Source organism: Pseudonaja textilis, unplaced genomic scaffold (genome assembly GCF_049901715.1).
Source record: "Pseudonaja textilis isolate UNSWEBS1 unplaced genomic scaffold, rPseTex1.2 PTEXSCF45, whole genome shotgun sequence".
NCBI classification, from domain to species: Eukaryota; Metazoa; Chordata; class Lepidosauria; order Squamata; family Elapidae; genus Pseudonaja; species Pseudonaja textilis.
The window spans coordinates 76,599-95,958 of record NW_028262915.1 but is presented as its reverse complement, the minus strand read 5'-3'; the positions used below and the strand labels follow the sequence as shown (position 1 = coordinate 95,958).

Here is a 19,360-nt window from a genome sequence, read left to right as displayed (position 1 = left end):
TATGACTTTTCATGCCACAGTTAAGTGAACTGTGTTTAGTATCACAATTGTTAAGCAAAATTGGCTTCCCCATCAGACTTTGTCAGGTTGCAAAGGGGATCACGTGCCCTTGGGACACTGCAGCTCTCTCATAAATTCTGGATTTTGATCATATGACCAAGGGATGCTGCATTGGTCATAAGAGTGAAAAATGGTCATAGTTCCCTTTTTTTCAGTGCTGTTGTAACTTTTGTAATCATCAGATGCATCTGCTTCCAGTTGTAAAGTAACGTTCTTTTAAAAACTTCAAATTATTCTGAAGATAAAAAACAGTTAGCTGCAATGGAGGGAACATTTGCATTTCATACTGTTGGGTATATGGATACACCAACTGGTTTGGGTGAATGAATATATAAAACCTATGTTTAAGTGTTTGCAACTTTAAGCTCTAAACTGCAATGTCATTGCATAATTATGGGTGCGGTTGTAAGCTGCAATAATAGGCAGTGAGAGACACGTAACACTTCCTGGTTTCGAGTCCCTGGTCTGATTCCTGGTTCCTGGTTTTACTGATCTCTGGTCTGTCTGCTGTCTGTCTGCCTACTACTGTTTACTCCTGTATGAGATGTCTACTGTGCAAGATACTTCTCTCTACTGAACAAAAGGACTGTGTTTACTTGGTGAGCTGTTCATACTCAGCATTGTCTATGAGAGAAAGTTATCAGAAGAAGAAGATTTACAAGCAGATAAAGACATTGTATTTACTGTTTATAGACTAGGTAACTGGATGGATATACTGGATACTGACATATGGACTGAATGACTATTCTTAATCTCTGTGTGAATTAAATATCTATTTAAAACCACAAACAGTGTTTTTGTCTCAGTGTGTGTATACTCTTGGGCCCAGCCTCTCTCTCTCTTTTGGCTGCCTGGTTAGACTGCTGCTGTGCACTCTGCTCGGGGTTTATCCCCAAACACTAACACATACCATAATTCACAATCAAAGTTTTTGTAGTATTGATTGTACAACTTATTGAAAAAGTTTCAGGATGCTAAATTTTCATGCGCCAGGACAAAATTATTACAGGGCTATTATTATTATTTTTTAAAAAAAGTTTTTTATTTTAACAACAAAACAACATAGACATACCACATAAAACATAAAAATATCATCCTTCTTCATAACTTTACAAACAGTGCATCGGTTGGTTTACCACTTTTTTTTTAAATGCATCCATTTCCTAGTCACGAATATAATTATTACAGGGCTATTATTATTACGAGGCTATTATTACATCAGTATTTAAAAATTACTGTAACAAAATACTTACAGAAGACTTGGAAACTGCAGCATTTGTAAGCATTTGTTTTTTCTGATGCATCCAATCATGTTACCAAGGGCATTCAAGTAAAAATTTTAAATTTAGAATCCATTGAGGGCGAAACTGCTGCAATTTTGTCAAACCATCTATACAGAGTAATAAATGAAAACAATTTGAAATCCAAAGTTGTTGCACTAACAGCTGATAATACAAACACAAATTTGGGTGGGCGAAGACAGAGGGGTGAATAATGTGTTTGTAAAATTACAAGATTTACTGCAAAAGAAAATACTAGGAATACGTTGTCAAATGCAATCAAGACAGCATTATGCGCCATGCCAATTGATGTAGAAGTAATGATAACTATAATTTATTTTTTATTTTAGTCGTTTATCGTTCGTGTGGCTATTTTAAAACAATTTTTGAAGCAAATGTTCAATACAAAAAGTTTTAGGATATTCAAGTTAGATGGCTTACTCTAACACCTGCTATAGAGCGTGCTCTACAATCATTTGAGCCTCTCTCTTCATATTTTTAAGTTTAGACAAATGTTGGAATCTTTTTTCAATGAAATATCTGAGATACTAATGTATTTTGTACATAATCAAGCATCTATTTTTCACAAAATGATTCAAAAGATTGAAGGTGAACATATTTCAGCTACACAAGTTAGTCTTATTTTAAATGACTTTATTCTTCAATATAAAACTCGATTTGAAGAAAAATTTCTTCCTTTAGTTATAAAAAGAAAATTGTCACTTAGAGGAATCAAATCTGGGCATAATGGAAAAGTTTATCAAAGAAGTGCAGAATTTTTACCAAACAAGTTTTCAATATATCAAAGAATGGTCTGAAACAAACACCACAGGAAATAAGTTTTCAATGGTGTTTTTTGACTTCATCGCAAGCATATTGGACAGATATTGAATCTTGTGTTGAGTTTTTATCTAAAGAAATGCCAGACATTAAAATAGACAATTGTCTCATTGAAGAAATTAGAAGACAATGTATTTTTAAATTCTGAAAAATACAATGGGAAAATAGACATGTTGAAATTGATAAAAGACGGGTGGAAATATTCAGCCATGTCAAAAAAGAACATACTGCATGTGAAAATTTATTTATTCTTGTTCAATTTATGTTGTGCTGCCCTGGAACTAATGCAGCAATTGAATGGGTTTTTTCAATTGCTAATGATTTTTGGAAAAGTGAGAAATCGAGATTGAATGTTGATACTCTAGCTGCAGGACTTGCCATAAAATTCAATATGAAAGATATTTCTTGTGCAGATATTTCCAATATATTGTTAGAAAATGATACATTAACAAAAAATATTCATTCCATAGAAAAACAGCTCAAAAACAGAGACGGCTCTGTGACCCCACGCTTCTGCAGGGTCATTTGCAAAAATGAATCAAGCAAATGCAAATTCATTTACACTATAAATTCACTCGCCAAAACCAACACCAACCATAAGAACCTCCGTTGTCGCCCTGACCTAACCATACAGCAACGTGCCCGCTCCCGTGTACTCCGCACTGAACTCAAAAACGTCTAGACAATGGAGAGAAGGACCTGTACATTGACTACCATGCTGACTGTATCAAAAGTAAGTCACACATCCCGCAACTCAGCTTTAACCTTCAACCACAACCCTACCACAACCAATCCACCATCACCCAAGACTAGGCACGCACGCCCCTAACTACCTCAATTCCAACTACTGCTGGCCTTAAATGCAAGCTACTCAATGTAAAATACCTGAATTTTTCCTCCTACTAAATATGGCTAAATTCGACATTATATTTGTCTGTGAAACATGGCTCAACGCATCTCTCCCTGACTCCATTACCACAGTAAGAGACTATCATGTTTACTGATCAGATCGTGAAATTCATAGAGGAGGTGGTGTTGCTATCTTCTATAAAAAGTCCTTACATCTAAAAAATATCCAAGTTACCCAGGAGCTTGCTCTTCCAGAGACCATTATCTGTGAACTATCCTTAAATATCACAATTCGATTCTTACTATGTTACAGAGCACCTGATTATGACATCGAACATGTAAACAAGCTAAATACACTACTAACATGGGCAGCATCCTGCCCATACCCTTTTATCTTTCTTGGTGATTTCAATCTGCCTCATATTGACTGGACCCTAAATGAATGTACAACTGAAACCATACATGTAACCTTTCACAATGCTGTTACAAATCTGGGACTGGAACAACTAGTAACCAACAACACTAGACTAAACAACTGCCTCGATCTCATCTTCTGCAATAGTTTGAATTTAATTTACGGAATACAAACTAAAGAACCCTTTTCCAGCAGGGACCACAATATGATTGACTTTTGTCTCAACATACGTCCACACAAAAACCACCACAATGATGTGATCCCCAATTATAATTTCAAAAAGGCAACTATGATCTTATAAACAATGATCTCTCATCCCTTGATTGGCAATCTCTATTCACTGGATGCAATACTGTTGAAGACCATTACAACGTATTTTTACTTGAAGTCAAAAGAGTCATCAAACTATATGTACCAACAACAACTCCCAAAACAAAACAAAAAACAGATTGCCCATAACAATAAGGAAACTTCAATCCAAAAAGAGATCACTCTGGTGGAAAAAAAATCTGGTCACGTTGCCAATTTCAAAAGCCGATACAAAAATTTATGCCACCAAATAAAGACCGAATGCACCAATTATCACATTAAACAAGAGGAAAACCTTCTAAGCACCAATTCCACCAGTGCTTTTTACAATTTTGTAAACAACAAACTAAAAGATTCAAGGTCCATCCCACCCCTGATAGGACCTAATGGTAAAGACTGCAATGACGACACCATTAAAGCCAACATCTTTAACACATTTTAAAGCCAACATCTTTAACACAGTATTTGTAAACAGCAATGGATCATGCCCAGTATTTCCTAGCCGAACCACAGATAACTACAATGATCTAATACATATCGATTTTACAGAAGACAATGTTGAAAAAGCACTACGCAATCTAAAACCATCTCTATCTATTGGACCGGATGGAATATGTGCCTATTTCTTAAAAAAGCTATCCACTGCCATAGCCAAACCTCTAAGCATAATCTTTGAAAAATCTTTCAGGACCAGTTCCTTGCCTAACCTATGGTCACAAGCCACAGTCATCCCCATCTTCAAAAAGGGAGACCCTTGCCTAGTTGAAAATTACAGACCAATCTCCTTATGCTGCGTCACCTGTAAAGTCATGAAATCAATTATTAACCAATCCATCATCCTCCACTTAGAGACAAACAACCTACTCTCCAATAAACAATTTGGTTTCAGAAAAAAACTATCCTGTAATCTGCAACTCTTACACTGCAAAAACATATGGACTACACAACTTGATCAGGGCAAAACAATAGATGCAATCTACATAGACTTCTGTAAAGCCTTTGATTCAGTGGTACATGACAAACTACTCCTAAAAATAAAATCCTATGGTATCTCTGGACAACTGCATAACTGGATAGAAGCATTCCTGTCAAACAGACAACAAATGGTCAAAATTGGGAGCGTCCTATCAAATTCTGTACCTGTCAATAGTGGTGTCCCCCAAGGCAGTGTTCTAGGACCAACTCTCTTCATACTCTACATAAATGACCTCTGTGATCATATTAAGAGCAACTGCGTTCTTTTCGCTGATGATGTAAAGCTGTTCAATACCACAGACAACATTGCTACCCTTCAAAAAGATCTTGACTGTGTATCAGAATGGTCAAACAAATGGCAACTTCAAATCTCAACAAATAAATGCTCTGTCCTACATATTGGCAAAAAAAATCCGAAAATAAAATACAAGCTGAATAGTCAAGATCATGTTGATGATCCAAGCTCTGTAAAGGACCTTGGAATACTCACCTCTAATGATCTAAGTGCTAGTGCCCACTGCAACTACATAGCCAAAAAGGCATTAAGAGTTGTTAACCTAATCTTACGTAGCTTTTTCTCTGGTAATATCACACTACTAACTAGAGCATACAAAACATTTGCTAGACCAATACTCGAATACAGCTCATCAGTCTGGAACCCACATTACGTATCTGATATTAGCACAATTGAGAAAGTCCAGAAATATTTCACAAGAAGAGTTCTCCACTCCTCTACTCATTGTAGAATACCTTATGCCACCAGACTTGAAATTCTAGAACTAGAAAACCTTGAATTACGCCGTCTTCGGTCTGATTTAAGCATGGTATATAAAATCATACATTGCAATGTCCTACCTGTCAATGAATACTTCAGCTTCAACCATAACAACACAAGAGCAACAGATACAAACTCAAGGTTAACCGCACCAAGCTTGATTGCAGGAAATACGACTTCAGCAACAGAGTGGTCAATGTCTGGAATACTCTACCCGACTCTATAGTTTCTTCGCCAAACCCCAAAAACTTTAACCTTAGACTGTCTACTATTGACCTCACCCCTTTCCTAAGAGGTCTGTAGGGGGCGTGCATAAGCGCACCAACGTGCCTACCGTCCCTGTCCTATTGTTTCTTTCATTTTTCTTATATGTACCCATTTCATGTATTCATAACTATGTATACACTTATACTTATTATCTTGTAAACAATTGACAAATAAAATAAAATAAAATAAATAAAATAAAAAGACACTTTCTCTCTCTCTCTCTCTCTTTCCATCTCTCTCTCTTTCCTGGGATACCTCGTTGAATTCCACCCCATTCCATCCTATTCTGACTCCCATTCCCACTCCATGTTATTGCTGTTGCTATTCCATCCCATCTCATCCAGGGGCGGGATTCAAAAAATTTAACAACCAGTTCTGTGGGCGTGGCTTAGGTGGTGGGCATGCCTTGGTGGTCATGTGACTGGGTGGACATGACTTGGTGGTCATGTTATTGGCTGGGCATATCACTCACATCGACGGACGCATCTCCTCGCCTGGCCTCTCATGACTGTGGGGATGCTGCAACAGTCATAAATGTGAAAAATGGTCATAAGTCATTTTTTTCAGTGCCATTGTAACTTGGAATGGTCACCAGCAAAGGAGGGGAAAAAACTCCAGAGAAGTTCCTGAGACAGGAAGTCTAGTCCTGCCAAGAGTGTAAAAGGGGTTAATGGACAGGCAGTTTCTTTAAGCAACACCAGAATGTTTCCTTCCTGCTTTCCTTACAGGATTAGGCCAGTAATTTCTTCTAACAACTGGTTCTCCGAACTTCTTAGAATGTTAACAACCGGTTCTAGTGAATAGGTATGATGTGGACAGGGCAGCGTTTCCGGCCCATGGGCTGTAGTTTGAGAATGCTTGCTTTAAGAGCAGAGGTGGTATTCAACAGGTTTTGACCTGTTCTGAAGAACCGGTAGCGGAAATGTTTAGTAGTGTGAAGAACCGGCAAATACCACCTCTGACTGGCCCTGGAGTGGGGTGGAAATAGGGATTTTATAGTATTTTTCCCCTGCCACATCCACCAAGCCATGCCATGCCCACCAAGCCACGCCCACAAACCAGTAGTAAATTTTTTTTGAATCCCACTACTGTTTAAGAGCCTGTTGTTCTGACCCAAGCTGAGTTTAAATTAAACACAAACTGTATTATACAAGCAAACCTTTTTTAATGTGGTGCTGGGAATTGTTGGCATTCCCAGCCAAGAGTCATTTAAACCTAACTGTCCGAGTTAAAAGTTTCAAGTTGTAAAAGGCTGCCAAGGAAAAGAAGTCTACTTACTTAACTGACAGAAGTTTTTTTAAAAAAAAATCCTGGAGTTCCCAGGGCTTCAACAAGGGCTCTGACTCTAAAGAATTCTTTGCTTCCTGCAAAAAGCACATCCCCGAAGGCTGGCTTTTACCCCTTATGGGAGGAGCAATCACCTTCCAGACTACTCCCGAGTCGCCCTTGCTCCCTCAGCAGCTCTCTCCTTCGACTAGCCCTGCGCACACACGCACTGGCTTCCTGGGGTCTTCTGCTTCACTGCTGCCAGGCTCCAAAAGCTCCAAAGGTAGCACCCCACTCCCAGATGGTCCTGGCCCCATCCGTGCATTAGAGACAGGACCCCCATCTAAGTCCTTGACAGGCTCCCTTTTGTCCACACCTGCTGCCCCGGAACACCTGTGTAATAAAAGGAGGCCCTGCTCCTTTTGTAGTTTACTCTTCCCTGCTGTAATTACTGCTTGTTTCACTTCTGCCTACAGTACGTGCATGTATCTATTATTCCTATAAAAACCACTATTGGATACGCTGTCGGTTGTACTTGCCCCCCTCATCACACAACTGCATTTTAAGCATTCGGCAACATCCTGTAGTCACACACAATTACAGGTTATGATATTTTGCTGGAAACCTGCCTTCCAGCTGGATCTTCTTTGGTTGTTCTGCACAGGAGAACAGAGCTGGAATGCAGGTTAGTGGGGTGGGGAAGGAGTGGGGACTTTACAGTATTCCTTCCCCTGGAGTGGGGAAGAAAAATATTTTACAGCCACACCACGCCCACTAAGCCATGCCCACAGAGCCAGTAAAAAAAATAAAAATAAATTATGTCTTCCTGAAGATTTTAAATTTCTCTTTTAGGGGAAACCTTTTATCCTGCCTTTTAAAAATATTCAAAACATTTCATTCTTCCAGGAAGGAGATGATGGCTTCCCACAGGTTGGATCTGCTTCAACCAAGATCTTTATTGACTGATATTAAAATAAATGGAACACAGCACAGGAAGAAAGCTGAGCTGTTTCAAGACCTTAAATTCCGTCTTTTATATTCAAGAGAGGAGGCTTAAGTCCGTTTTTCCCCCAATAAGTCAACCTGTCAACTTTTATTTTCTGCACCTTGGACTTAATCCTTCAAAACGGGATTGGGAGGATTCCCAAAAGAGCCTTAAAACTGCCAACTTTTCTGAAAAAAATTGCAATATTCCCATTTAGTTAAAAAAAAAAATTCATCCAAAAAGCATTTAAGTGCTTCTGCTGCCACCTGGTGGAAAAACAGAATTATAGTTGGGTTTTTTTGACTGGAGCCTGGCTACCTACTTCTCCCCTCTATAGCTTCTTGGCGGCTATGAAGCAGGTAGCTTTAGCCAGGTTCGCTTCAGAGTTGACAATCGTATCTTTCATTGGATAGTATCCTGAAAATCCAAACTTAGAGGAATTAAGAGAGGAATCATCTGTCCCTCTCTCCCTCAATCTGTGGTTTGAGGGTATTTATTGTGAAATTGCTTAGTGAGTCTATCTGTTTTTAAATTCGTTTACCCAAGTGGCTTCAGATAACATTGCCCTTCAGTGAAACACCTCTGGTCACGAACACTGCTGACCATGACCAAATCAGGTGACAACCAAAAATTTAGGAAGGCTTGTGCATCTGGTCGTGAACAAATGCTTGGGTCACGATCTAACACGGGCGACGGCTGATTTCCCCTTCCGCTCTATTTCGTTTGCAAGCCAAATTCCCTGTTCTTTCCTCTCAACCCATGGGTGCGTTAATCTCGCAATTAACCATGGGCCTCTCATGAAATGAAGAGCGGTGAGAATGTTGGTGAGATGAAGATTTTATGGAAAATTGAAATACGGTGTGCGTGGTGTTAATGATCTTGCTGCGGTATCCAAGGAATCAAAGCCTATGATCCCGACTGTTTTGAAGCAGGAGGGCTATTAAGGCAGCTAATGTTGCAAGGAAGAGGTGGAAAAACTGTTGTTAAGTGTGGTTGAAATGAGAAGCAACTTGCAGGTGATAGCGCAGGCGAGGCAACTATCGGTGAGAAAGCTAGGAAGGTACCTGCTACAAGAGTCCAGCAATGGCTAAGACTCCTCCCATCGAACTGAGTCTGCCAAAGTATAAAAACCGGCCCCTGCTGCTTCTCCCCCCCCCCCCCCCAAGCTTTTTGACTCAGCTCCTTGAGCAAGCGTCTCTTCAGTTTTTGCTACTTAGCAGCTGCTTTCTCAAAATCAAAAGGAGAAAGCAGACAAAAAATAACATCGGCACAGCTCCCGGGGGATCTGACGGAGCTAGGCCATCAGGATTAGGGATCCGAGCTCCTTCAGTGTCAAAGCTTCAGTGTCTTGGGGCTCCAGCCCATTTTGAATTGTGAGTACTTGACTTGCTGGAAGCGATTGGCTGAACCTCCCAGAGTTTTCCCCCTAGCGCACAGCATGCTGACAGTTTCGCTACGAGTAGACCAGGCCGCTCCAGACATCCGGGTAGACCAGGCCGCCCAGGTCAGCCAAGTAGCTCAGGCTGCAGAAGTCAAAACCAAAGGAGACCAAACTGCACAAGACAGAAAAGATGGCGAACACTCAGAAGTTCTGTTAAGGTAAAATGTCAAACTGCTTAAAGTCACATAAGAAAACATTGATATTGCCGTCCCTCATGTTAAGCATACAAGTTCCGTGATGCATCATTGCACATTCTCCTCCTACCAGGTATAAAAAGTACTTACTTTTGTAGTCAAGAATGATTGAAGAATGATTGAAGAAGAACATTGACATAATGTAAGTCTGCAATAAAAGAATTACTCTGACCATAAACATTTTTTTAAAGTTAATTTTGGCTAGATCCATTAAAGGTTATTAACAAGTTCACCCCTTTTGACCCGGAATTAGAAACTTGGGACTATTATTTAGTACAATTTGACTGCAACTTAGAGGCAAACGAGCTTACCAACATTACAGACAAACAGAAAGAGAGCAATCTTCCTTAGCAATTGTGGCAGGAAGTCTTCGAGACAACTCGCGCCATCATCACTCCGGATCCCCTGCAGACAGTCCCTTGGGCCATGTTAATACAGAAACTGACCCAGGGCCATGCTCCCAAACCTTCCTGCATTGCAAAGCGGCACGCATTTTACAGGAGGAGGGACCAAATGGAGGGAGTCCATATGTCTGTGCTCCGAAATGCTGCCTTGTATTGCGAATTCTGCAACCTGAACGAGACTCTCTGAGACCGGTTAATGAGTGACGAAAGTCAAACGGCCTGAAAACTGTAAACCGGGCTGCCACAGTCCACCGCAAGGAAACCGAGACCAGGGGGGAGATGAGGACGCAGACGATAGTAAGACTTGCAGTGATGGGGAGCCTAAGACGGTGCAGTGCATGAGTTGTGGGGGAAACCACCCGAGGGCAGCCTGCTGACATAAAAGCACAATCTGCAGGCAGTGTGGAAAAAAGAGACACCTAGCACATATCTGCCGTGTAGCTTTCCCAGAAGCCACGCCTCCAAACACAGAGAAAGGCAGCTCAAACCAGGGAAGAGGAGTGTTTCACTGCCTGCACAAACAATAAGACACCCATCCGGGAGCCTTCCAAACAAGAAAATACATGTGACTGTTGACCTCAAGGGGGCACCATGCCGGAAGGAAGGTGGATACGGGATGGGCTACGGCCATCATATCACAAACCACCCTAGATGACATCATAGACAAGAACAGCAATGGAAACCCAGCTGTGTGAGGCTCCTGGACTATCAGGGAAACAATATTCCCACTGCAGGCAGTGGGAAATTCTTAAAATATGGCCAGTTTGCTGGATACCTATCGTTAGTCCTCACCGTGGGATCCTTTTAGACTGGATTGGTTTGCATTCTTGGGGCTGGGAGTCACAAGTATCCCTTCAACAACAACGGCTAAGCACTTGAGTAAAACGTTCACAGACATGTTCGACGGCGCATTGGGGGAATATAAGGGCAAGCCAATATCCTTCAGCCTAGACCACAAGTGGCATCCATTAGAAATGGCAGAAATTAGAGAAAAGAGCGGGTGGACTGGAAGAGATTTTCCGCACGAGAATGGGGAACGCAATGCTTGTAGCATGAAATTTATCGAGATTCCTCTAGCCTCTGCCGCTCACTTCGAGTTTTCCCAGTCTCTGAATACACACCCGCATGCATACGCACACACAGAGGGGACCAAGAGGCTCAAATAACGATTGATAAAAGGGGTGCTACGTCAATTTAAATTCCATCCATTGGATATGAAAGTGCACGTGTTACGTTCATCTTGGCAATTCACCTGGATGGGAGCAAAACGGCACTTCGTCATTGCCAAGGGCAAAAAATAAGATTGAATGTGTTTCAGGGACTTATGTCCTTGAAACTGAAAAGGTTTGGTGCACACTTATGGAAGTGGGTCGAGTTAGTACTGCCACTTGGGCGAGGTGCCAAAGAGGCTTACTGATATGGGATGCAGCCAGCACTCACCATGACAAAGACAAGAAGCGTTTCCTTGCACAGAGAAGAGTGGATCAAATAATGATTCCAGCAGGAATGACGGCACATCTCCAAATCCTATATGCTGCTTCGAGAATCCAGGATGGGTTAGACTTCTCCCTATTACACATCATAGAGCTGAGTCTGCTGTATAAAAGGCCAGCCTCTAGGCCAGGTCCCCCAGCTTTGACTCAGCTCCTAGTCAAAATGAGCTTCCTGTCTTGGAAGCAGAGTTAAGGATTGTAGCTAGCAATTAGCTGGAAAAGGTTGCAGGTCTGATCTCAAGCCTCCGACACACAGCTGCTCCTAGGCTAAAAATTTCGCTCCTGGGTTTCTCTCTTTGGTCGGGGCACTTAGAGCCTATAGAGCAACACAGGCTCTCCAACAATTTCTCCTCGTGATGCAGGCGGTCATTTTATTACCTCAGCACGAGGCCGGCAGCCATTTTAATTGCCTAGAAGCGTCGGTTTGTCTTATCCTGTGGCAATATTTCTGAGAGAATTATCCCAGTGAGATCAGGGGACACGTATTGAGGGTTGATTCCAGCACTTCCAGCCCTTGTTTGATCATGGAGCCTTCACTCCAAAGAAAGTTTCCCAAGCTGAACCAAAGGCTGAAAAAAAGAGACATGCGGCACTCAAGAGGCAGTTTGTTAAAACTCTGGACCAAATGAGGGGACATTAGCAGCAGGCTTCCCTTCCAATAGGAGCACAGTTCGGCCAAATTGGGGGACCAGGGAAGAGGCAGTCCACTCTTTTTCCTTCTCCTATACCCAAACCTGGACTCCTATGGTAACAGAGGAGGAAGTGTGTCCCCAAGACCTTAGACCAAATCAGGACACCATTTTCTTCAGGTCCCTACAATTCCACCACCCAACCAGCCCACTCCTCGGGGTAGCATTAGTCATAGGCCCAAAGCTACCTTCACCCTACATTCTGGAGAAGCCTACTCTGACATTTTCCTAGTATTTTCTTCTGCCATTCAATGAGGATTAACTTCTGTTGTATCCAGCAAGTCTTCACTCCGTTCCGCTTTTTGAGCGGGAGCCAGAGAAGCCTCTGATTGGCTGAACTGATTGACAGCTCCGTATAAAATGAGCTGTCAAACAATCACCTCTCTCTCTCTCTCTCTCAGTTGCTGCCTCAAGCTCGTGGTTACAGCTGAGATACACTTTAACAAATAAAGCCTGTTAGCTTTATGTTGCCTCTACTTCTCTCCCACGCACCAAACCCAAAACTGGTGATGAAGGTGGGATGGTTAGCAAACTGAGGAAATCCTGAGGCAGAGAGAGAGTGCCAAATAGGCTGAAGTCACTACTAAGAGCTATCATTAACAAATGGAGAAATGGCAGCACTGCTGAACTTCCCACCTTTTCAGCTGACCACCGAGATGTGGACATCATATATGAACAGATTTAAATGCGTCACGGACACATTGTGAAGCTATTTGACACCCCTCTGAACAGGAAAAAAGCCTATTTCCTGAGCTTTTGCGGGGCAACCGTCTTTGACACAGCAACTGCCTTGCTGTCACACCTCAGACAGTTAAGGCCTGTCACCTGGGAAGAGCTGCAGGAGGTTCTCGGAAACCACTATGGCTCCCAAACCATCACGCATCGCCTGCCGCCATGCCTTCCGGCAAAGAAGTGGAGGATGTGTCTGTGAAAAAATATATGGCGGCTCTTTGTTTAGCCGCCCTCCAATGCGGTTTCCAAGACCATCTAGACGATATGCTGCTGGACCAGCTTGTCTGCAGAGTGAGATATGTTTTTAGTATAGCTAAAGTTTTCACTCAGGTCCACAGTTTAGGTGGGAAAACCTTTTGAATGTGATTGGCTGGCTTGTCTCACAGCCCCTATAAAAGGGGAACTGTCAAGACGGGTTCAGCTGTTCTCTTATCACTACTGTGTTTATTAACTGAATAAACAAGTTGGACGGTACCCTTCGGCTGCGTGTCCACAACAGAACACTAGCGATGAAGATGGGATCCTAGGAAGAATAGAAAAAAAAAAAAACTAGCAGAATCAGTCATCAGGAAAGATTCGTCCTGAATTCAGCAAGGTGACCACGCGCATTCCACCAGCACCTTTCAAGCCAGCCATTGAACACTGGGACTCTTATCTGATCTGATTTGATTGTTTCCTAGAGGCCAACAAGTTACAAGCACTCTTGGACAACAGAAAGAGAGCGCTATTCTTGAGTTATTGTGGCTCTGAAATTTTTGATACAGCCAAGGCACTGGTTGCTCCAGCAGCAGTCCAAATGATGTCATGGGACACAACCCCAAATACACTCAGAACATATTATGCACCAGCACCATCCAAGATTGTCTGACGGCATGAATTCCACTGCTGGAGCCAAAATGAAGGTGAGTCAATAAATGATTACATCACCGCGCTACAAAGGACTGCCATGTACTGTGAATTTAAAGACCTCGAATATCTATTACTGGACAGACTCATCTGCGGAGTCAGGGATGTGAGTCTTAGACCAATGGAGGTTACTAGCAAAGCCCAGCCTCACCTTGAAGATAGCAATAGATGAAGCCAGAGCCACCAAGACTTCAATCAAAGCAATGGCCACAATTCAGAAATAAAAATGCCTAAATAACGTGCATCGTGGCAACACAGCCCAACAAGATCACAATGAATTGAAAGAGTCAACAGACAAAGAAGATGCTTGCCAACTCAAAAGTAACAGGAAAATTACGAAAACTGAAGGGCGGTCTGCATGTGCCGGTTGTGGCGGGAATCATTCAAGAGTGAATTGCAGATTCAAGGAAGCCACCTGTCAATGTTGTGAGTGAAAGGGCCATTAGAGAGTATGCAGACCCATCCAATACAGAGATGGTACAGAGCCGAACTAGTGTGGAAACTGCGGAAAAAAAGAAAACCAACATTCTGAGTCGGCCGTGACGGACAACCATTGGGAAAACCAGCTCAACATGAACAAGAAAGATCAACATCACCATCACCATTGAAGGAAGTTGAACAATATTAAAATGGTTCTTCCAGAATTCTCTCAGCGTCAAAGACGTCTCTTCGGTCATATTAAAACATACCTGGTGTACAACTTCTTAAAGTTGGAAATTACTTGCTGGTCCATGGGCTACAGTCATGTTGTGGGGGGGAAGGGAAACTTGACCTCTATATTATTAAGTCATCCTCATCGTCCATATGGTCAACCAAACTTGGAGGGTGTGCTAGTGCGTTGTTCCTCAGAAGAAAGCATCTTTCAGGCAGATGTTTGTTGGAAAGGTATTTTCTCCAGCGGGAGCAAAAGCCTCGTGCAGCCATTCCAAAAACAAGCTCCTTGTGACCCAACCCTTCATATTAGCCCTCCCCATCACAGGCAGTCTGGCCTTGTTCAACTTCTGCTGCTTGAACGCACAAGGTTCTCATACTGGTAGCGGTTTCAGTTTTAGATTGCCACGCGTTTGCACACAGCAGAAGGGTCAATCGTTGGCTTGTGGCCGGGCATAGCCTTCTCCTCTTATGTGATCCTCTTTGCCATCTTTTCCCAAAACAATCCTGTCTCGTTGCACTTAAACACTTACACTTGTTGTGGGATGTATCATTCAGCCTCCACTAATTTTTCGTGAACTCTTCCACGGCAGCGTCAGAGATAGCGGCCTCTCCATACCTCACATCATTATGAATACCACTTATGAAAGTTTTCAAACCATCCTCTACTGGCTTTAAATTCATCACCTCCACGTATTTTCTGAGGCAAATGGGGCAGTTGGTATATTTACCCAAGAACATCCTTTTTTAAAAAAAAACGAACTTTATTTGCAATGGATTAAAAAGATAGAAACCTACGAGTATACAGAAATTAAAAAAATAGTAAACCTACTAATAGGACAGTAAACATTTCTCTCTATTACATTTGATGATAAGTCCAAAGCCCCCCTCTGCTTTTATTATCTTGTAGATATATTTTATTTATTGTTCTTTTCCCTGCCCAAATGAATTTCATAACAATTTTGTCTAAGTCTTTAAAGAAATTTTTATCAAATAATATCTGAATTGTTTGAAATAAATACAAAATTTTGGGTAGGACATTCATCTTGATCCATTGCTATTCTACTTAATAATGAGATTTGCATTTTACTCCAATTTTCCAAATCCTTTCTAATTTGTTGCAATAATTTGATATAGTTGTCTTCCCTCAGGGTTGATGCACTCGGTCTTAGCCAAATGCCTAAATATTTGATCTTGTTCACTGTTGGTTAATCCTATCATTTCCTCTTAATTCTTTTTGTTTACTGTTGGTTAAGTTTTTAATTAGAATTTCCTTGTTAATTTTTAATTCTGCCAATTTGCCCAATTTTATCTATTTCATTTAATAATACTGGTCCCAAATCTATTAGCTCTTCTATGACAAATACCATGTCATCCGCAAATGCCTGTAATTTGTACTCTTGACTTTTATTTTATTTTTTAAAGAAATTTTATTAATTTTCAATAAACAAACATAGACAAACAGAACACAAAACATGAAAACATAAAACATCGTTTTGGAAAGCAGCTCAGTCCCAGGTTACATCTTTTGGTACAGACATAAATTCAAATTCATGCTCACTTTTATATACCATTTCGCATCTTATTTACCATTCTATATTTTTTATATAGCTTCTCCCCTCTTTTCACTCTCTTAATTCTGTTTTATTTATTTCATCTCAATTTAAATCATTATACTTATATCCCTTGTCTGTTCTGTTTCAGCTGTCTATTATCTTTTCTCATTAACACAAAATTTATCCTGTAATCACTGATTGGAGTATGACGCCTTGATATCTTTCCCCTAAATTTAACACTTAAAATAATACACAATTTTCATTCGGATTCTGCATAGTGCACTCTAAAGCTACGTACTATATTTTAAAATAAGAAAAAATTGTAAGTTTATAATATAATTTAAAAAATAATCCATAGCAATTAAACTCTATCGTTAAAATTAATATTCATTTAAGTCTTAAACATTTTACACATTCCTTTTCAAATAGGTATCATGCTTCCATGGGCACACTTATAAATTTTGCTTAATTACTTCCTCCCCATTTCACTTATATTTTAAAGTATTATGAAATTAAAACGTTCCCATTACTTCTTAGTGCGATTCTCTCAAATTTCATTTCATTTTTTATTCAAAATTTTTTTCATTAAATTACATTAAATATTTTATCCCATTTTATAATCATATATTGTTCCAATTTTCTAACATTATTTCAAATATTAATACAACAATATAGTTTTATGTACTTTTGCAGAATCTCTTTTTTAGTTATATTTTTACCCATTGTCTCTAAATAAATCCTGTTTCTTTACATCTTGTTTCAAACCTTTGTAACTTCTCTTCCCTTTTTTCCCTCCATGCTTCTCCAGTCTAGCCTTTTTACCCCCTTGTCTCTTGATCTCCACTGTCTTCTGTATTCCTCTTTTCTGTTGCTTTCTAACATTGTATCAACTTTTCACCTTATTTTTCCCGTTTTGGGTTGTTTTTTTAAATCTTCAATTCTCCATTCTCTTTCCCCACTTTCCCTTTTCTTCCCGAGCTAGAATTGCTTGTTCATTATGGCTTCTTCTTCATCCCAATCTTCTTGTTCTTGTAGTTTCTCATAAGTAGAAATCACCATTTCTAAGAAATGGAAAATGGAGCCAAAACAGCTCTTCCCTTCTTGTTCCTCTTCTTTATACTTTTTGAATTCCATTTTCAGTTCATCAACAAGTAATGCCATTGTAGAATTTTTTTTAAACAACCCAAATGTTTTTAGTCTTTCAAATAATAGTTTCCAAAGGTCTCAAAGTAACCAAGCAATCCAAATACACACAGACTGTTTCATTTAGCACTTTCTTTTTTTACACTTTCTCTTCCTGGAGTTACAATTCAGTTGCAAAGTTCCAATTAAAATGTATCTTTTAGAAGTCTTGATACAATCTAGCTCTAGTCTTGTAAACTCTAAGCAGTCTCCTCCAGCAAAATCTTAACCTTAATTCTTTTCCTCTCCCTTCCCACTTACAGCAAAAAAATAAAATATTTTTTTTCAATGTTCGGAAATCTTTATTATCCCCTTGGCTTTAATTTCTCGGGTAAATATATCAATGCACGATGCTACAAGAGTCCAGGAATGGGACATACCAAAGCCTGCATGTCCAATGGAGGGTCATCGTCTGGTCCGCTCCATCCAAAACTGGAAGAACCTTCTGAAGCACCCTTCTGTCAAATGCCACTTCTGCAGAGGCGAAGGAGTTCAGACGATAGTGCTGGATAAACGGAGAAGGCGACGCCCAGGTAGCCGCCCCTCAACGGACACCTGGGTAGCCCAGGCTGCCGAGGTTGCTGCACTCCTAGTACAGTGGGCTGTGAGCTTCTTGGGAATTGAGAGAGATAAGGTCTCGTAAGCAATGGAATACAAGCCCTGGTTCATCTGCCCATCATGGATGGGGAAACCTTGCTCCCCAAGGAAGCCGGCTGGAATGACACGAACATCGCTTCTGTGTTGCAAAAGGGAGCAGTACATTTAACATAGATATGAAGGGCTCTCCTCAAATCCAAAGTATGCCACTTGTGTTTCAACTCATATTGAGGCTTAGGGCAGAAATCTGGTACTACTATTATGCCTTGTGCCCTATGGAACCAAGAATTAATCTTTGAAACAAAGATAGGATCTAAACGTATTACTACTCTCTTCTCGTGAAAGATGCACAAATCTTATCTCACAAAAATGGAGGACCACAAGGTTCAAAGGGGTATCCCGTCATGGCCTGGATTACCTTTGGGAGATCCCAAGTGGGATATCTATGAACTTCTGGGGGATGCAGATTGGAGGCTCCCCTCAGAAATCTGCGAATTGATGGGGGTGATGGGATAGAAAGGTAAATTATCCCTCAACAGCACTGAAGACAAAGCTGCCACCTGATGGCGGAGTGTTTGGCGAGGGCCCTTCCTGTAGGAACATCAGCACATCTGGGACCGAAGCAGATGTAGGGTCCCAGGCCACCTTAGAGCACCAACTGCAAAAAGCTCTCCAGGTGGCATCACAGATGCAATTGGTTGAGGCCTATAGTCTCTTTCAGAGATTTCCACTGAAGCGCCATTTGGCCAACTGGAACCACTGAGGTTCTGGGTGGAGCAAGGCCCCTTGGCTGAGGGAACATTTCACACTGCCTTTGATCACAAAGCAGATCTTAATGATAAACAACCCGTTTGTAACTTACCAACTGCATGATGCCAAATCCCAGCTGCCCCCCTTTAGGGGAACCACACCCCAATTTATTAAAAATCCACCATTTTATTAAAAATAAATAAATAAAGTAACCCCAATGATTCAAATACAGGAACAATTTATTCAAATACAGTTATGCCGTTCTTTTATACGGAGATGTCAAAAAGTTCAGCCAATCAGAGGCTTCTCGATCCCGCTCAAAAAGTGGACCAGAGTGAAGAGTTGCTGGACACAACACTCCTTTCCCCTGGAACTGCATGCGTAACTGTCCAGGTAGGCAGGCCAGCGCTTTGCTCGCCCTGATCGTCTCAATCCTGCAGTTGGCAATGGGGAAGGACCTGTCGTCATGCCGGAGCCTTCCACCGGGGTGGTGTCGACTCTTCTCCCCGGCCAATCTCCACTGGCAGTGAGAGGGGACCTCTGGTGTCAACAGAATGTCCTGGGAAGATGGTGAGCAGGACTTGGTCGACAGTGATGCGGCTTCTCCAGGTACGGCCTCCGCGAGACTGTTGTTTGGGCATTGGCCTTTGAGGGATTTTGGTGTTGTCCCACTCTGTCCGCGGCTTCAGCCTCCCTCTGAAACAGACCTGCAGGGGCATTTCAATGGCTCCTTAGTCGGTCCAC

At 41.3% G+C, this 19,360-nt stretch overlaps 1 pseudogene; it reads left to right on the top strand.

Moving 5' to 3' along the window:
• Window positions 1-13,136: 13,136 nt before the first annotated feature.
• Window positions 13,137-14,320, top strand: LOC148123621 (uncharacterized; annotated as a pseudogene).
• Window positions 14,321-19,360: the final 5,040 nt, after the last annotated feature.